Source organism: Canis lupus, chromosome 20, assembly GCF_011100685.1.
Source record: "Canis lupus familiaris isolate Mischka breed German Shepherd chromosome 20, alternate assembly UU_Cfam_GSD_1.0, whole genome shotgun sequence".
Taxonomy (NCBI): Eukaryota; Metazoa; Chordata; class Mammalia; order Carnivora; family Canidae; genus Canis; species Canis lupus.
The window spans coordinates 31,620,751-31,641,382 of NC_049241.1; the positions used below are offsets into that span (position 1 = coordinate 31,620,751).

Below are 20,632 nucleotides of genomic sequence, written 5' to 3' on the forward strand. Positions count from 1 at the left end.
TATTCTCTTTTCACCTCAAATTAGTGTAGGCATCAGTAACAATTTAAAGAGAGTTAACAAAAGATATAACCTGGATTCCAGAGAAGGGGATGAAGAGGCCTGCTTCATTTGGGACTCAACTAAGAGGGACATATTATTGGTTCCAGGGTGAGAGAGAAGTCCAGGCCTCTTTGGGTTTTATTTTTATCCTCTTGTTTTGGGGAATTTCTTTTAGAGGAAACATAATTTTCTTTAAAAAGTGGCAAGATGTTGTAGAGAATGTCTGTATGGTAACTGTACATACGACAGAAAATGGTATCTATACTGTAGCCCAGCACACAAATCACTTAACACCATCTGACTTCTGACATCCTCATCTGCAATGTAAAGGGCATAAATGGATCCATCCACCCATTTGTTCATTCACTTAACCTGCTAGCATTTCTGAGTGCCTAGAACATTCAGACATCTAGAAGTGAAAGATAGTGTTTGGCTTCAAGCAACTCACTAGCAGGGAAGAGAATACTGTACAAAGGTTAAGAGCTCAGATTCTGGAATTAAATGATCCAAGTCCCAGCTCCCCACCCCACCCCACTATCTTACAAGCTGTAGACTCTTAGATAAGCTCCTTTACCTCTCTAAACTGTTTCTTTAAATTTAAATTAGGATATTAATATAATATCATAGGACAGGTGTAAAGGTTAAACAAGATAATACCTATAAAGCACATTGCCTGACAGATCCATATGAGCTGCTAAATTGATAAATGTGTTTAAATTGTTCTAATATAGTTATGTAAGTAATGCTTGAGCAATACTATGAAGGGAGCCATTAATTCTTTCAGGGATGGACTGAAGGAGAGTAGGCTGAATTTTAGAGGAGGTGATACTGAGTTGGATTTTGTAACATGAGTAGGAGTTTACAATACAGAGAGGGAGGTAGGGTAGTGAGGACAGAGGGCACCATATGTGAAAATTCACAGAGAATGAGCAGTAATGTTTTCAGGTGAAACCTTTGATGCATGTAGGGAATGGCAGAGGTAAATCTTAAAAGTAATCCTGGGATTACTTTATAAGCAGCATATCACTCAGAAAGCTTTTAGTCACTAGTTATAGAAAACCCAGCTTGAACTAGCCCAAACTATGAAAACATTCATTTTTTTTCATTGTTTATTGGGGGTTTTTTGGACATAGGTAAGTTCATGGCTTTTAGAAACATGAATACCTAAATAGTCAGATTGGTTTGATCTAAAGACCCAGTCATATCACCAAGGAGCCGATTTCTTTACGTTTCTACTCTTCTCTCTTTTGTAATATCTTCTTCGTCTTAACACCAGTTACCCCTCATGGTCACAGAGTGTCTGCCAACTACCAAGGCTATATGCTTCCCAAGTAACATCCACAGGAAGAAAGAAAGCCTGTTCCTCCAAAAAAAGTCCCAGACTTTATTATGACTGACTCACCCCCGAACCAATTTCTGTGACCATAGAAGGACATGGGCCAATTGATATACATCTGGGACACCTTAACCAATCACTGTAATGATAGGTATGGGGCTATCCTTTTGGGTTAGAGCAGTCAAAGCCATCTTTAAAACTGAACAGCTGGTCTTTGTAACCCACAAAGCTGCCACACAACGGGGAGGGATGGGATGGTTATAGATAGACTGACCACATGGTTCATCCGGAAGACTTGCAGGCCATGCTTTAGACTTCATTGTTTACACTGTGGACAATAAGAAGTCATTCATAGGCTAACGTCCACATTTTAGAAATAATTCTGGAGGCAGTATGGGGACACATTTGAGGAAGGAGGCAGTTTGCACCTAATTCAACTCTTAGGTTCCCTGTAGAGCCAATATCCTAACTCTCCTGGGCAAACAGCTATTCCGGGCATCTACCATGCCTCTCAGAAACCCTACTTCTCAAGTTGTCTTCCAATTCAGTGTGTTGAACTCCTCACAATTCCCAAGCTGCCAATAATAATGGGGCAATAACTGTTAAGAAATTCAATGTTTCTGAATCACCTTAAAATCTCTGTACTTGAGTTTTGTCCTGAAAATCACTTGCAGGACACGTAAGAGCCAAATGAGAGGAAAATCTGTTATAAGTGGCAGAGGGGAGAGAATATGAGAGCCAGGGCCCTAGAACCAGACAGGCTCCCTGGAAGTGACATGACCCAGTGAGTCTGCCCACACCTCTGAAAAGCAAAGAAACAGTCCTAACCTCGTAGGTTGTTCATTCACCCAATTAGCAAATATTTATGAGAACCAACAATGTACCAGGCTCCCTGTTAAATCTCAGGAGAGAAGCAACTGAGCAAATGTTTGTTGTTTGCTTAGCAGAGTTCCCCTCAGATCTGAGAAGAGAATAAAGAAGGGGACAGATCCCTAGGACACCAGAAAAATGGAACCTCTGGTGGTCAGGAAGACATGCATTGAACACCTCTCATGCTAACACCAGTGAAGATTTGAGGGCTGTCCAAATCCTCAGAGGTCATGGCCAAAAGGCACAAGTGGTCACAGATGGAGGCCACTGGCATTTATTAGCTCTCTTGGTAAAAAGAAGAAGATTAAGGGTACCTCACTGCTCTCCTAATCCTGGAGTGACCTCAGAAATCCGCTTATTTGATACTCAGCATCATGTCATTTAAATCATGTTTCAGGGACACCTGGGTGGCTCAGCAGTTGCGTGTCTGTCTTCAGCTCAGGGTGTGATCCCAGAGTCCCAGGATCTAGTCCCACATCGGGATCCTTGCATGGAGCCAGCTTCTCCCTATGCCTGTGTCTCTGCCTCTCTCTGTGTGTCTCTCGTGAATAAATAAAATCTTTAAAATAAATAAATAAATCATATTTCAACAATACCCCAAAAGGAAAGTTTCTCACTAAAGAAAATCTAAAGTACTTTGATGACTTGGATTTTTCTATCCTTTTCTCAGGACTACAATGATAGACTCAAGGTAATATGTTATGGAACAACTTGAACAAACTCACATTTTAAAAATGGATTACTTTCCTACTGTGCTGTGATCATAGGAGTGCTTCTTTGGTTGTATTTCAAATGATGGCCTCACCACCACTTCCAGAACCCTAATGAGAAAGGCTTAGAAGTAAATAAGCTTCGTGCAATATGCCATGTGGACAGGCTTCTCCCCATAGAAGAACGCTCCTCTGTTCAAGGGGGTGGTACCCACATATATAGTTTACCCTCCAAACACTAAAGCTAGGGAGAAGATGGCTTAAATTGCTGTGATTTGTGATCAGGAAATGAATATGTATTTTTATTGCAGCATTCATTATACAGAGTACAACAAGTTTTGCTTAAAGCAATTCCTGTATCACTTGGTATGAATGTTATATTGTATTTTGCAATGCACAACTTCTTGAAGAAATATTTTACAAAGAAATTAATAATGCAAGCTTTTAATGTATGCTTCTAGCACTCATAGATAGAACCAGTCTATTTCCATCTTTCTCCCTGGAGCCACTTTGACACTGGGCTGACATGTTGGTGACGATGCTTCATAAAAGAAGGTTTTTGCATTCTACCTTATATATATTCTGGTTAAAGTATATAGAGATAACAATTGAATGAGAGAACTCACAGATAGCAACAGAAGCTAAAGGGGATACTTTTGCACCAAGGTATTGGAAGAAAAAGGTATATACTAAATGGCATTATCTTTAGAATAAAATAATTATATGAATTAGAAGCTCCTTGAGTAAGTGCAAATTAGGACACACAAAAAAATAAAGTTTTTCTCACTAAAAATTTCTGTGAGGCAATAATATCTAAAGCTTTCCAATCCCAGAGTTTGTCTGGCCTAACTTTCTTCTCTTGCTAAACTACCTTATCACTCAGGTAAGTAACCCAGCCTAGGGGTCTTTGGTTAGAGTAGAGGTGGCTGCTCACCAAGCCTGGCCCACTTGTAAGCTGGCCAGAGACAATCAAGATGGCCTACAACAAAGGGATCTTCCTATTAGCCAAGAAGTTGTCTCTCTTCTCAATAGAAATTGGAAAATTTCTAAAGGCCTGGAAAGTAGGCTATGAGTGGAGGGGAGCAGCTGGTCCCCTCAGCAGCATAGTAGCAGACTGAATACCCAATTTACATAAAAAGCCATCTTTGATCTCAGACTTTTGGATGGGGGTTGGGCTCATTGTATCCTAGCTCCAGATATCTGCACATGGTCTAGTCCTGGTCAGTAAGAGTCCCACACCTCCTGGCCACACTGACTGGATTCTGGAACAGAAGCATGACCCAGGTCCGAAGCTTCAGTTAAAATTATCAGGAACAGAACTTCCCTTCCACTAGGATAATGTAGGTCTAGAGTCATTAGGGTTCCAGTGAGTGAAGGGAGCCTGCCTGAAAGCTAGGCCAACACATCTGAAAGATGTAGAGACACATTCTGGTTGACATCATCTGAGATCTTAGATCTAGCCATATTTGAAGTTGTTGAACTACAGACTTAAAAAATTTAATAAACTATTAATTTCATAATAGTTTTAGATTTACAGACAGTTGTTAGGATAGTCCAGAATATTCCCACATACCCCATACTCAGTGTCTTCTATTATTAACCTCTATACACTAAAGCCCATATTAACACATTATTAACTTAAGTCCATGCTTTAGCAAGATTTACTCAGTTTTTACTCCTTGTTCCTTTTCTGTTCCAGTATCCTATCCAGGATACCACATTGTAGTTAGTCATCATGTCTCCTTCGGGTCCTCTGGACTAAGGCAGTTTCTTAGACTTGCCTTGTTTTGGTGACCATGACAGTTGTGAAGAGTACTGGACAGGTGTTTTGTAGGATATTCCTCAGCTGGGATTTCTGATGTTTTTCCTATGATGAGACTGGGATATGGGTTTTGGGGAGAAAGGCCACATTGTAAAGTGCCATTCTCACCACATCTTATCAAGGGTACATGCCATCAACATGACTTATCATTGTTGATGCCAATCTTAATTACCTGGGTGAAGTAGTATTTAGGTTTTTCCACTGTGACTGTGCTTTTGGGAAGGAAGTCATTTTGTGCAGCCCACACTTACTGCAGGGGGTGTTATTCTCTTGTGGACAGAGTATCTACATACACTGAAATTCTACCTCATAGAGTTGTTTCTTCTCCTTTGTTTATTTATTCAATCACCTATTCATGATGATTGGTGTGGACTCGGTTGATACTTTGGCTTTTGATTCAATACTTTCAATTTGTTTTTGTGACTCAAATTCTTTCAGCTTTGACCTTTCACTTATTTGTTCAGTTGGCTGCTATGTCCCCTTGACATTCCATATCCTTCAATATGTGTTTGTGTGTGTGTTTTGGGTTTTGAGCACTTTTTTACTTTTTGCACCGTAAGATGCTCTAGGCTTATTACTGTATGCTCTCTGCCTTAGTTCTAGAATTAGTCATTTCTCCATGGAGCATAGTTCATTTTATTGGGGAATGGTATTAAACACAAAGATCTGGGCATTGGGTGTAACTATGGATTTTTTAAATTACTTGAACCCATTCATTCATTCCTTTCTCTCCCCCCTCCCCCACACACTTAATTCTATCTTATTTGAATTTTCTATCACTGGAGAAAATTTTTTAAAAAATTAATAGAAATACAAAGATATATAACAAAGCCAACTATCTCCCCTCACCTTCTCAGTTTTAGTGAGCTACAGACCTCCTCTAAACCCTCCCCTTCCAGCCCAGGCAGCCTCTCTCCATCAACTGGGTGGGGAAAGGACAGAGCCCACACACAACATAAGCAATATGCTTGTTCTACAATAACAATAGGCTTGTTCTGGACTGGCCTAGCTCTCCTGCACATTTCTCTCTGCTTTCTCCATTTTTTCTCTTCAAAGCCTGTGTTCTATATTTTCACCCTCCAATCCCCATGCCTTTTGGTGATCTCAGTTCAAGCCCCTTACATCAGAGCTGGCTTGGATATCTAGTCCAGTGTGCCACAGATACAAACACTGCACCATTCTTGCTCTCTTATAAAGTTATATTCCAGGTTTCTTGGAAACGTAAAAGCCTTTCACTAGTGAGAATTTTTCTCATGACATCTTGTTCTTTTTCTCCATTGAACACATTTGCAATTCCATGCTTGTACTGTTTGTTCCATGCTTATACTGCTTAGTCTTATGAACTCTACCAGAGAAGAAGGAAGATCTGTCTCATTCCTCACTCTAGTCTTACTCAGCACAATGCTTGACACATAACAGGCACTCCATAAATATTTGTTCAACATATATATAAATGAGTGAATGAAAGATCAATCCTGGACCCATGGCCTCCTCACTATCTAAGGACCTGGAGATATAAGAAACCAGTTCATGTCTCACCACAGAATATGACAGAGTGGTGTCAAGGGGACCCTGATGAGGGAATAAGTGATGTCATGTAGTTTAGGTTAGCTGGAGGATCAGAACGGCAAGGGGAACACAACTTCCAAGCTAGGCTTGGAGATGACTGTAGTTCACCAGGCAGACAAAGGAGCAGGAATGGGAATTCTTAGAAGAGCATTCCAAGCAGCAAGTTAGATATGAGCAAAGACATGGAAATGTCATAACATTTGCATCAAGACGAGATGAGATGCCTGGAGTAGCTCTGAAGAAGGGTGAAAGGAGTGGTGAAGGGCCTGGGAGTGGCCAAGGTGAGCTGCTGGGGAGTATATAGCAGGGATTGGGGTTTCAGAAGGATATTTGGCAGACAGAGGTAGGAATGGATAACAGAGGCAGGAAACCTGATTGGGATACAGTGTTGTGGGCTAGGACCAGGCCCCAGGGTGCACAGGGTAGAGTGGGGGGCAAGGTAGACAGGCCTGAGCACTGGAGCCGTGTCTGCATATTTCCACACAGTGGCCCACACCAAGAATGTCTCCTGAGAGGGGACGGTACATATCTTTCCCTCCTCTGTGTCCTTTGGTCTTATACTGGAAGCTTGAATTCAACCATGGTGGGAGTACTTACACCACAGAGATTAACATGCACTCAAGGCTTTCTTCCTTTCCTTTTTCTTTCTTATTTTGTTCTTTTCTTTTCCTTTTTTCTTTCTTTTCTCTTCTTTTTGTAGAGCCAGTATCCCACTGCCAAAAGAATCAGTCAGCAATTCTGGAAAAGAGAAAAAACGTATTTATGCTTTGTTCTTTTTCCACTGCTTTTGGGTCAGGTTTCTAAGCAGATCTGTACTGATGGGGAATTCTGAGGAAATTGGCTATCCAAGAGGTACTTGGGCCTCATCTTCATGAAGAGAAAAATAAGGTCTGCCTCCTTAGAAAAGAGGACACAGTCTAGACTTAATTCACTGGGTCTCACTGCTCAATATTTTTTGCATTTAAATATAACTTATAACTAAGCATTTCATTTACTCTGATGGAGGTGGAAGGGAGAAAAAGAGAGAATGGGAGAGAGAGGGCAGAAAGAGACACAGAGAAGAAAAAGAAAAAAATGAAATGAGAAAGGAAAAGGTGAAAGGAAGGAAGAATGAGAAAGAACAGAGAAAGAAAGAAAGCGGAGGGAAAAGGGGGCAGGCAGTCAGTTGTCCCTCTGTCACTATGAATTATGCACCACATCCTTGAGGATCTCTAGTCATTAACACAAAGCAGCAGCTTTGGACACAGAGACCATTCTGTAAGCCGACACAACACACTGCTTAAATGCCAAGGAATAGATGCTATTATTATCTGTCCTCGAATTTACAGATGCGAAAACTGAGAACTGTAGAAGTTAAATAGCTTCTCCAGTCACCCTTTTAATAAATCACAGAACCATGATTGGAGGGGGGACATGAATCCAATTTGTGTAACTCCATTGGTATTCTCCCTTTGCTACTGTACAATAAGGCTTTCACTCCATATAAAGCGAAGTGTGGTTCTCAGTGACTACATTTGAACACACACTCTAGGTGAACAGGCATTGTGAAAAATATAGAAAATGGCCCTGTCCTCAGGAATTGGTCCATGGCGCCTTTACAGGCAAAATAAATGACAAGGTGGGATCTTGGGGACAATACCCAGGCCCAGCTGATGGGAGCTCCTTGAGACTGGGGACAATGTCCTTTTATCCTTGCATTGCTAGTACTGAGCACAGAGCCTGACCCAAAGCACATTTATTCAGTGAATAGCCTGAGCTTGTATATGAAGGGCGGATTAGATCTCTCTTGCCAGGGAGTAGTCTAGAAGTCCCTGTAAAAAGGGAGAATGGCTGAGCCAAAGGTTTGCTCTGTGTGAGGAACAGGAAAGTAGCTGACAGGTGCATATGGAACATCACTTGCTGCGTCCAGCAGGACACATCTCCAAACCTTGACTGGACTGTTTGCTCCAGATGCCCTTCCTCCAGCTCTGAAGTCCAGATCACAGCAGCAACACCACTGGCAGTGAGTTACAAATCTTCTGATGACTGAGGAGCTCCTGATGGATTTACTCAGTTATGGGCAGAGCTTCTTGGCAGGGGATTAACAAAGAAGGGAGAACAAAAGGATATTTTAAAACTCTGATTCTTTGGTCAAATGGATACAACAACTACGAAAGGCAAAAGTGGCTTTGGGTGATTTGAAAGCAAAGTTTTTTTTTCTTCAGGCTCTAAAGCACACAGCTACCTTTTACTCACTCTGGTTTGCCTTCTCTTCTCTTCTTAATGTATTTGTAAAATATGTCTTGCAGCCACCCTTTCCTTCTGTTTCCACTGCCTTGGTCTAGGGTATGGTTGAATGTTTGCTCAAAAGCCCCCTTAGAAAACACTAGTGTGGGTCCTTTGTTAGGGAGACAAGAGAGTGAGGCCCAGGGATGGAGGACTTTGCAGAGACGACAGGTTAGGGCAGAGTTGGGGCCACTACCAAGCACTTCCACTTGCAGGAATTTTCATTATTTTCAAATGGGTCAGTCAGAGTTCTTGGCTGTAAGCAACAGACATGAACTCTGATGACCTTAAGTGACAAGAGACTTAGTGGAAGTATATCAAAATGGCAGGGGGCTGGAGGATCAGACTCTGAGAAAATCCAGGGCCGTACTCATGCTGCCACCATGTAGTCAAGGCATGCTTCTTCTGCGTTATTATTTTTGCCACAATGCAACAGCAATGTTCTGACCTCCAACTGTCCCATCCCTAGCACCAAATGCTTAAGTCCAGGGACAGTGCCTGAATCTCTCTGGAGAGACCACCTGAGCCAGACCTCCCTCAAAGGGACATGGGGGAAATGGGGAAAGCAATAGGAAGGGAATGGATGCTGGCAGCCAGAATACCAGGAAACTGAACATTACTTTTCTGGGCCTGGGGGTCTGGGGAGTGTCTTCCCAAATGAACCTTCTGCCTCTTTTTTTCAGAAGCACTTGGGGCCCTCTGTCAGACAACTTTATAAAACTTACAACATCTACTTCAAAATCTGCAGTGGCACAAAGGTAAGAGCCCTTTAGCCACCATCTATAGCCTGCTTCATACCCTCCCCAACTTTACCTGCCATCTCCAGTAGAACCTCACCATAGCTGTCCTCTAACCGTCTTCTCTACTTCAGCTAGGTTGGCCTAGTGGTGGCTACTGGTCCCATCTTCACTTCTTTACTCATGCTATTCTTCTTACATGGAATGCCCTCTCTTAGCTCTCAGCACTGTGATTCAAGGGACAGTTCGAGTTCTACCTTTTACAACAGGACCTCCTCAAACAGTCTAACCAACAGAGATGTCTCCTCTGTACCCTTACCAAATGCACTTTCCATTTGACAATCATCTACTCTCTCAAACTTGATGCCTGACCCAGAGAAGGGTCTCAGCATATATCTGCTAAATGAATGAATTGCATCCTTACTTACCCTTCAAGGTCTAGCTCAACTGTCATTGCCTCTAAAAACCCCTCCCTGATCCCCCAGCACAAATTAGTCCCTTGCTCTTTGAGTTTCCATGGCATTTTTTCTATATATAGCTGCACCATAATACCATGCCTACTAATCATTTGCTTGTCAGCTTGGTCTTCCATTAAACCATAAGATTCTCATAAATGGGAATCACACCTTATTCTTTTTGTACATATTATATCTGGCAAATTCTATACCTGTGCTGTCCAATATGGTAGTCACTAGGTACATGTGGCTATTTAACTAACTGTAATTAATTAAAATGAAATAAAATAAAAGATTCCTTTTCTCAGTTGCACTAGCCACATTTTAAGTTCTCAAAGTCACATGGAGCTAGAGGCTCCAGCATTAGACAATGCAGTTCTAAAACATTTCCATCATCATAGAACAAACTAATGGACAGCGTTGTGCCAGGAATTCACAATATTATAAAAATAGCCATCATTTGAGAATTCATTATACTTACGCATTGTGCTAAGTGTTTTATGTACACTCATTTAATTCTAAGGACTGCACTCAGAGGTTAACACTAGGATTATTCTTATTCTATAAACGAGGAAACTGAAGCACAGAAAGGTTAATTTGGCCAAAGTCATATGTTGAATGGATGGCAAGGCCAGATTTTATTATTCTCATAGGCAAGTCTACACCCATAACCACTGTGCTTTTTTTGTTTAAGGAAGTATAGGATAGGATAAATAAAATGGCTTTAAAAGTTCTAATTCAAATGCTAAATCCCACCCTCACATGTCAACTGTTAGACCTTGGAAAAATTAGTCATTTCTCCCTAAAATGGAGATAATTATTTCGTAGGGTCACTGTGAAGACTGAGTGAAGTAATCTGTATGATGAGCTTCATATAGTTCCCAGAACATAACAGGTATCCAGTGAATTTTAGCCATGTTCTTATTCAATGTTTTACCCTCCAGGGTGTCAAGAACTTCTTAGTTCAATTAGAAGCACAGAGTAAACCTTTGTACATATTATTTTAAATGACTGATTCTTATTCTGAGATATTACACTTTGTTCCTTCCCTGTATTTTTTTAATGTGGCTTTTACAAATCCATCGACTAACTGCCCAATTTGTGTCCTGTTATTAATGTAACATGACAGGGGTAGAGGGTGGAAATAAATGTTGCATTCTACATCTAGGAAACAAGAGCTCTACAGAAAGGAAGGAACCACCTCAATCAATGTGAGCACCGGAAAGTAGTAGAGTTTTAACAGGAGAATTTCAAGCATCAACCCTGATAGGGGTACAGGGCCACCTTTCCTCCTTAATGACTTAGTCCCCTTGACTGCTTGAAAGAAGGCAAACCTAATTCTTACTGACTTGACAAGAACTTGCAGTGAATAATAAATGCCACAGTTCAGGCAGGCTGTTACCATACCAACTGGAAGGTCAGATGAACAAACATCTGAGAATGAATCGAAGTACACAAAATGAAGAAGAAATAGATCTGCTGCAAGGTGAGTGGGCAATGAAAGGATGGAATGGTTGGGTTTCCAAGGACAACATTTGAAGGGGGGAACCCTGTTACCTCTCTAGGCTCTGCATTGCGTTTTACCAATGTGCTGTTTATTCCCATTGCTTTGGGCCTTTGTTCTTAAACATTCCAAAGAAAATTCTGAATTGGGAGAGTTTCTTGCCCAGTACAAGAAAATCTATCCCAAATGAGCTTAAATACTGTCACACGTGGCCAATATTACTTGAAGCCTGGATGTCAGCTAGAACTTGGGGTTGATACGATTTAGTGGCTCCAGCTCTGTTTTTCTGGGATTCTCTCGGGTCACCTCTTCTCTGTGTGTGTTGGCTTTATCTGAAGGTTAAAAGGGATGTGGTCTGCCATTCTCCTGAGTTTCACATTTATGTATGGCCCTGTGGTAGACTGGATTATTGCTCAAAACATTCAACACCTTCCCCACGACTCCCAGGAAAAAAAACAGACTTCCCTCATCCATTGATGATGGGCTTGGCCATCTGACTTACTACAGCTTCACAGCAGGTGGGTTTGATGCAAAGCCTAGCCATATGACTTTCCTTGGCCACTAAGATGGTGGTAAGTGTGATGAAGCCTAGGCTTTAGCTATGTTATGTATTTCCACTGGTGCTCTTATACCTCTGCCATTGTCTTGAAAATAACACGTGTAGGCTAGTTCACTGGTCCTGGGAAGAGATGGAAGACTTTGATGTAGAACACTAGCTAGCTCAGCTGATCTCTGGACTCATTAGTGGGCCCAGCCAATGTCAGGAGAGCTCAATTGCTCTAATTAGCAAGGTTTAAACCAACTGAGTAGATGCTTACTGCTCTATGGTGCTGAGGTTTTGTAGGGTTTTGCTAGGCAGCATATTTGTGGCAATAGCTAACTGATAAAATTATATCCAGATCCAAAAAGGGATTCTCTTCTGAAATTTTCACATAAGATTAAGACAAAATTGTATCTTAAGCTCCCAAGAAAGCTTCTCCTTGCATTTAATTGGTCCAATTTGATGCTCAATTACTGGCAAGGGAGGGAGGGGGGAGTTTTACCCTCAGACAAATAAGATCTTTCTTAGAGACCAGCATCCCTCTAACACATGAGCCACTTTGTAAAGGAGTAGATACCTGAAGGAAATAAGAAACTCATGTAGAGGAAGAAATTGGTCTTAAAATGGCAACATTCTCCATCCCTACGTCTCTCTCTGACCTCAGGGCAAGCCTGACTCATCTATGAAAACTGCCAGAACCTTCTTGCTTGGTACTTCCCGTAGAGTCCAAACAGGAAGGCTCTCTTGGTACAGAAATGGGTATTTGCACATTACTTCTCAGGTAGCATCAAGAGTTTTGCTTTCAGCCATTGAGTTTTGGTTTCAGTGCAGGCATAGCAAAGTGGTTGAAATCCTGGACTCTATAGTTAAATTTGGCTTCAAGTCTTGGCTCACCTAATTTACCAGCTCTATGGCCCAAGGAAAGTTATTTACCTTTTCTATGCCTTAGTTTCCTCACATGTAAAATGGGCCAAAAACAGTATTGACTTTACATGTTGTTGGGTGAATGCATCAGTTAGTAAATACTAGTCGGAGGTTTCTTTTTCTCCTGTGAAAACAATTGGGAAGATTTTTCCATAGCAGGCCATTCTGAGCTTATTCAGAGTTTGAGGTGTCTTAATATTGTCTAGTCAGACAATGAAATATTCTTTAGAAGTCAAGGAGGCATGTTTCCTCTCAGGAAAGCAAAATAGAGTTCCATAGTAAGTCAACAGCAAGAAAACACATAGGCTGTGAGCTTACATGTCTCCCAGTCCTGCTGTTAGTTCTATATTTCGTTGGGCCCTTTTGGGGGTCTGGTAGTGAAAATCTGTTTTAGCTAGATTAGGCAAAGAGAATACCACTGCATAGGACATCAACTGTCTCATGTAAATCCAGGGTAACAATGTAGAGACTGGAACCATAGCCTAAAGGATCATTGGAATGCTTTGCATTCTTCTTTACCTCCTCTCTGCAGACCATCTCTCTGCTCTCTATCTGTAACCTGGTGTCTCCATTTTTGTCATGTCATACTTCTGGTCACTCTCAGAAACTGAACTCCTGTCTCTAAGTTCCATTTCCAAATTCTGGAGAAAAGACTCTGGCACTGTTTGGATCAGATGTCCCTGCATCCCTGATGCTGGTGCCAACCTAGATGCCAGAGTCCTCCCTCTGAAGGATAGGTACCATCCCATGAGAAAAAAAGAAATGCAAGCTGGGTATGCACTTCAAAAAGATTCCAGTAATATATTTGTCCCGTTTGAGAATGACAATCTCTGCCCAAACCCTAAGTCACCCTTGCCCCTATAATTTCCATGCAGCAAGTCTGGAGAGCAATGTATAATTTGGTCTGTTTAGAAAGGTCTTTGGATGATTCTAACGGTTAACAAATTTAAGGAAACTTTTTTTTTTCTTGGAACAGTGAAAAGGAAGGAAAATAAGGCTTGGAAAAGAGAGGTTAACCCTGGATTTTTCAACCCAGAGAAAGTAAGACCAAGAATCTTTAAGCATAAGAAGGCTTACCGACAGATATACCCAGCTGTTTTCTGCCTCCACAAAGAGCAGTACAAAAGCAGGAGGTTAGATGTAAGGAAGTATTTCTTAATAGGAAAAAAAAAATTTTTAAATAGAAGACTTCTGTGTCTCTGGGGAAGTCTCGATGTGCCTGAGGGTGCATATATAGGCCAGCTGACCTTTCAGGATGCTATTCATACAGAGCCTCTGATCCCAGGGCCAGGATCAGAATCAAACCAGGCTCAGAAACATAAAGTCAGCTCTTCCAGATGGAGCTCCAGTTACCTAGAGGCAGAAAGGAGTGAGGAAAATGTCTCATTCTAATCTTCTCTGACCCCTCTACTGGGCTCAATCAAATTGCACACTCAATTCCTTTAAAGGACAGGAGGCATATCTGTGTGGCATCATTCAATAAGCAAAGAATGTGGCAGTGACCCCAGCCCCATCTCCCCTCATCTCCAACTCTTGGCCCTAGGCCAGGATACTTTCATGGTCCAGGGGCCCTTCTTCCAGATAGACAGGGCCTGGTGATTAATATGGCGTTAGTGGTTACTGTACAGATGTGGCTTGGTCGTGCTGGGGCTTCAGGTGCTTGCATGAAAAGGGGAAGCCAAGGGTGGTGTCAGGCCCCAACATATCATCCAATCAAGCTGGCAATAACCAGAGCAAAATCTGCCAACTCCTAATTTTTTCTCCTTTCCATCAGAGGCCCAATTGTGCTATGTTATGAATGACCGTATCTGCCCCGCAACACCCAAATTCATGTTTGAATCCTAATGCCAGGGCACCTGGGTGGCTCAGTGGTTGAGCGTCTGCCTTCAGCTTGGGTCATGATCCCAGTGTCCTGGGATTGGGTCCTGCATCTGGCTCCCCTGGGGAGCCTGCTTCTCTCTGCCTATGTCTCACCTCTCTCTGTGTGTCTCTCGTGAATAAATAAATACAATCTTTAAAAAAATAAATAAATAAATCATGTTTTTTAAAAAAGAATCCTAATGCCCAGTGTGATGGTACTAGAAGGTAAGACTTTTGGGAGGGGATTAGGTCATGAGAAGAGAGCACTCAGGAATGAAATTAGTGTCCTTATAAAACAAGGCCCAAGAGAGCCCCTTTGCTCCTTCCTCCACATGAGGAATACAGTAAGAAGTCAGCAGTCTGTGACCCCAGAGAGGGCTCTTATCAGAACCAACTGTGCTGACATCCTGATCTCAGACTTCCAGCACCCAGAACTATGAGAAATAACTTTTTTTCCTTTAAACCTACCCAATATGTAGTATTGTGTTATAGCAGCCAAAACAGACTAAAACAATCCACCTTAGTTATCTATCCAATGAGACCAGGCTAGTTGTCAGGGCCTATTTCTTATAGGCTTCATGCTGACCTGTCAGTCTTCATTCTTGCTTTTCCCTTTTCTCCAGGCTGGCAGCTGATGGGTATACTGATTCAGGCTTATTCTCTGCGGGCCATCCTGCTGCCCATCCCTACTCAACTTCTGTTGCTGGTAGGCAGACAACGGTAGATACTGGGATTTAGAGCTGTGAAAGTAAAAGGAACCAGAAGGTCCCACTTGGATTGCAAGTCCTTACCAGAGCTCAACACTCAAATAGCTATAGATAAAGTGATAGCTTCAAGCACGTTCCTGTTCCTGGGGTATATATACTAGTCCCCTTCTAGAACCTCATAAGGCAGGGCAGTGGGAAAGTGATTGGCAAGGCAGGATTCTAGCATTCCTGAATCCCAGGGTGTATCATCTCATTAAAAACACAGCAGAGTCAAAGTTTGTGAACGTTACAACTCCAGTATTCTGGCTAAGGCATTTGGGGAACACTGCATGGTTGTTAATTGTACTTTCTTTTCACAGTATAAAATGACATTTGGCATTTGTTTTTCTCATCTTCACTTCTCAAGGGAAAACAAAACTTCAAAGATCTCAAACTTCAAAGAATACAAGCAAATTAACCTGATAATTTGGAGCTCTAGCCTTTGCTTCCTCCTGCTGAATCATTGTGGATTGTTTTCTGAACTTCACAAAGGAGCCTCAGGAGGAAAGGGGAATTCATGCTTTCCCCAAGTGCCAGCCCAAATGGCCATAGGGCTCTAGACCACTGAGTTCTTCAATGGAAGCTACAACAACATGGGCCACACTCGGTCTCACTCACCACCTTGCCTCAAAACATGCCCCCAGGACCAGGAAAGGACTTTCCCCAAGGGAGTCCCAGAACCTGAATTCCTTGAAAAGTGTTCCTCAGAAAATCTTTCTAAGTTCCAACAAATTTAGCAAGTGTTCCACCCCATGTTCTCCCTTCACCCTTTGTACATTCATGAGGCAGTTTAGCAAATTAAAAGCATTGAGGATCCCCAAAATAAGATAACCCTTCTGGCTTTGCTATCTTGGAGAATCTTACATGTATCTTACCACAGAGCTCTTTTCATTATTTTTAACATAATTCATATTAAGATTCTGTGATGCCAGCATTCTACCAAACACAGCATAGAAACATTGGCTCCTACCAACGTTCCTTTGTTCAGATAAGAAGCATCCACTTTGCACAGATTTTTCTGCCCCCACCCCTTAATTTGACATCTGTTGGTCTTGCTATAATACTTGGAGTATAGATTTTTACTATTTTATAAAGTGCTCTTTACTACCAATTTTTCATGCCAAATTGACCTCGTTATTAGAGGTTTGATGGTATTTCAGGCCATCCAGGCCTGGTTCAGCTCAAGTTGGGGCATTTAAACAAAGCACCAAGAATCTTTTTAGAAAGACATACCAACCTAAAAAGTTAAGGCAACAGTCTCTTTGAAGCCCATTTAAAACTACTTGCTGCCTTATTTCACTACTTAGTTAAAATACCATGTCTGAAGAAAATATATGTAATTTTCATTGTCAGTATCAAGCAATGACAGTAATTGTAATTTCCACAAGTGGAACAATCTGTTATGGGAAAAATGTTAATACTCTTAAAAGTCTAAATCCTTTACAGGGTGTGGCATATCCTATAATCTGTCTGTTGGGTGTGAATGCTTTCTTTTAGATACTGCCATATTTACAATTCTATTCACAGCTCCAGACACCCCTATTTTGAATGTGTCTCCTGGAATTGAAATCTGGAGCCATTTATTGACGAGGCAGAGAAGGGTGAGAGGTAATCATTCCTGACGAGTGATCGATAGGGTAATCCTCCAACCTATCACAGACTCCCTAAAAATGGAGGGTGGCAAGGGTGATTTTTCTCAGCTTCAGTTCAATACGGCTATTACAGATATGTAGGCACTAAATTAGAGATGAATGTGTGCTCCAAGGTATACATCATGTTTGGTTCCTTGTGGTGTAAGCACTACCGAGCAGATAGAGAAGCGACCGCACATCACTCGCTGACACGATGTTGGCAAGAGAAGTTGATGACTATGTGGTGGTCAGGGATGGGGGGGCGATCGTCTCTGAAAATGGTGGGCAAATGGAGAGGGGACTAGAAATCAGTATTTACGGCAGAGTTTGTCCCCAAAGTATAACTCTGACAAAGAGTCTCAAAATTGTCCATTTATTGTTTCTGTCAGCCTTTTTAGGCCTGCTGAAAGGAAGCCTGCTGATCCTGACAAGATCAAAATGACCCTTGAAACCATTTGATAATGGGCTGAACTCACAGTACTTCATCCTCTCTACACGGTGCTTTTCTGTCGGAATGTAAGCGGCAGGAAGAGAAAGTGGCTCTGCACAAAATCCACCCAGAAGCGGAAGTATGTGGCTTCCCAAGTTTGAACTTCTTTGGTGAGAAATTCTCCATGTCCTGCACAACATGTCACAGAACACTGTTCTCATTATCTCAACCCCCACCACCACCCTCACTAAGGAATACCTCAAGCCTTTCTCTCAGCATAGAACATTTCACCAGAATAAGGGAATGAAGGGTTTCCTCCAAAGTTGATGCAGTAAGCAAATTGTGGAGGTTGCCTGCAAACTTCCCAAGGATTTTGCAGAGGAATTGGGCCGCGTGGTGGGGGGTGGCGGGTGGGGTGGGGGTGGTGGCATGCCAGAGGACTTTTACACACAGGATAGAGGAAATAGCTGCTCTTCTGCTATGGGGTCTGGACAAAGCTGAATCGCCTTGAGGCCCACCCCAGTCTAGAGTTTTGGTCAAAAGATCCACAACTGAACACTGCCCCCCACCCCAAAATAATTGAAAGATGTTTAAATCTCAAGAAAACACTGAAAACAGATTATATTCATTCCACACAAGAAAACCTCCACAAATCTTTCCGTAAGGTAGGACCAGTTATATAATTTGTAGTGCCCAGTGCAAAATGAAAATGTGGGAACCCTTGTTTAAAAACTATCAAGAATTTCTAGAGGGTGACAGCAGAGCATTGAACATAGTGTGGAGACTTTCTGAGCCAGAGCCCCTGTGACTCCCAGGGGTAGGCCCAAGAAGCCAGCACTGCCCTAGAGGGCTTTCCTCCCTCCTTTTCTCTCTCTCCCTCTTTCTCTTTCTCTTGTTCTCTCTCTCCCCCTCCCTCTCTCTCATTCTCTCCCCCTCTCTCATTCTCTCTCCCCACCACTTTTAACATAAGGGAACTATCCCTAGGTCTTTGTCCTTTCCCTCTCCAAGGTCAGGGTTTCTCCCACATTCTTTCTCAAATCAGGTGTGTAGAACCCTCCCTGGGCTCTCTCCAGGCTAGCTAGATCACGGTTCCTTATCATGTGGACCTTCCTTCCTTCCTCCTTCCTTCCTTCCTTCCTTCCTTCCTTCCTTCCTTCCTTCCTTCCTTCCTTCCTTCTTCTTTCCTTTCTCCTTCCCCCCTCTTCCTCCCTCCCTCCTTCCCTTCTTTCCTTCCTTCCCCCATTTATCAGGCCCACCTTGTGCTGCAAAGAATGATATTTTCCCCCCTTAGAGAGTGAGAAAGAGATAGAGAGAGTGTGTGAGCAGGACAAGGAGAAGTGGAGAGAGAGAAAGAATCTTAAGCAGGCTCCATACCCCTCACAGAGTCTGCCATAGGACTCCATCTCATGGTCCTGAGATCATGACCTGAGCTAAAATCAAAAGTTGGACCCTTAACTGACTGAGCCACCAAGACACCCCAAGAATGATATTTGATGAAGCTAACCACATATGGTTATGTGGTGTCATATAATATATTTTTTTTTCCACACACTGTCTTCCTTATAGGAAGGGGACAATTTTAAAACACTTAACTTTTAGTATCTTTTTAGTATTTTATTTTAGTATTTTATTCATTAGTATTTATTAATTATTGATACATATTGCTTGTTAACATGTGTTAGAACCTGTTCATGACCCATAAAATGGAAATATCACTGACCTCTAGAAATTTCTATTCTAAAATAGGCAATGATGATGATGATGATGACAAAGCAACTCTTAAGCTCCTACTGTGTGCTAGAAAATACCCTGTCTTTTAGCTTCTTTAGTCCTCACAACTATGTGAAATACATATAACTGTTTTTTCACTTGAAGATGAGTAACTAGAGCTTAGGGAAGTTGTCAACTTGCCTTTGTCATAATCCCACCATCTGGCAGCTAGTTGGCCTTCCTGATATTATAAAATAAGCTATGCAAATGAATGAGAACAATTAGTTTTCCTCCACATGCTACCTCTCTGTTGGGCATACAATTAGGTCCTTAGTATTTGCTAAATAAATGAGTGTGTGAGTTAGTAGATTAAGGAAGGAGATGAGAATGAAAAAAAAATGGAAAATAGAAAAGATCTTACCAAATCTGGTCAAAGAGGTGAACTGTGAGTGCATTCCAGTACTGTCTTCACCCTACAGTTGACAGAGGTATAAATAGCAAATGCTGATACACACCTGGCTTTGCAGAAGAGCCTTGGTCCTGCTGATTTTTATACATGGCATCAATTAGTTGCTCAGCAAGTGTTCTTAATTTTAAATGAATTAATTAGAAAGGAATGGAATTGAATTAAATCAGAACATTTTTGTTAGAATCTGGCTTTAAGCTGAAGGAGCTTTATTTATTTATTATTTATTTATTTATTTATTTATTTATTTTTGTATATTTTTTTTATTGGAGTTCGATTTGCCAACATATAGTATAACAGTCAACAAAGCTAAAAGACAGCCTACAGAATGGGAGAAGATATTTGCAAATGATATATCAGATAAAGGGCTAGTTTCCAAGATCTATAAAGAACTTCTGAAACTCAACAGCAAAGAAACAAACAATCCAATCATGAAATGGGCAAAAGACGTGAACAGAAATCTCGCCAAAGAAGACATGCACATGGCCAACAAGCACATGAAGGAGCTTTAATGTAGTTAAACAGACTCCATCGTTCTTTGTAAGTGTACAAAGTAACTGTGGACAAAGCCCAAACAAGCCACACATGTCTGAGCCTCAGGCTAAGGGAGACAGAGGACGTTTCAGGCCTCCATGAGCCAGGCCTGCAGAGTGCTCATTTGCTAATGTGATGAGGGAATTAGACAAAGTCCTGAAATGCTACCACACTTCCATGAATGGATACTAAATAATGTTGCTTTAAGCTACGGTAATTGCTGCATAAGGATTCTGTCCATCTTTATGGATGGTTTGTCATGATATCTAGAGTTATAAAAGCTGTCCCATGACTCCATAGATCGAAAGGAAACAATATATGAAGTGTTTCTTCCCTCTTAGCTCCAGCACATAAAGTGATTTTTCACTGCTCTGAATCAGAACAGATGAATTTGAATATATCTGCTTGCACAGAGTTCTGAGTTGGGCTTAGAGAGAAGCTCACAGGTCTGGCAGGCCTCAGTTCCTGAAGGAAAATACAGAG

The 20,632-nt window shown here is 41.7% G+C and overlaps 1 long non-coding RNA gene across 1 annotated transcript in view; it reads right to left on the minus strand.

Moving 5' to 3' along the window:
- Nucleotides 1-1,279: 1,279 nt before the first annotated feature.
- LOC111091297 overlaps nt 1,280-20,632 on the minus strand; it is a 45,215-nt gene continuing 25,862 nt past the window's right edge. Inside the window, exons 4-9 of the long non-coding RNA XR_005374850.1 lie at nt 19,571-19,622; nt 17,486-17,628; nt 15,219-15,372; nt 8,274-8,414; nt 6,944-7,084; nt 1,280-4,833 (exon numbers count right to left, since the gene is read on the minus strand). This is a non-coding gene — a long non-coding RNA (uncharacterized LOC111091297). The remainder of the gene's footprint in view (nt 4,834-6,943; nt 7,085-8,273; nt 8,415-15,218; nt 15,373-17,485; nt 17,629-19,570; nt 19,623-20,632) is intronic.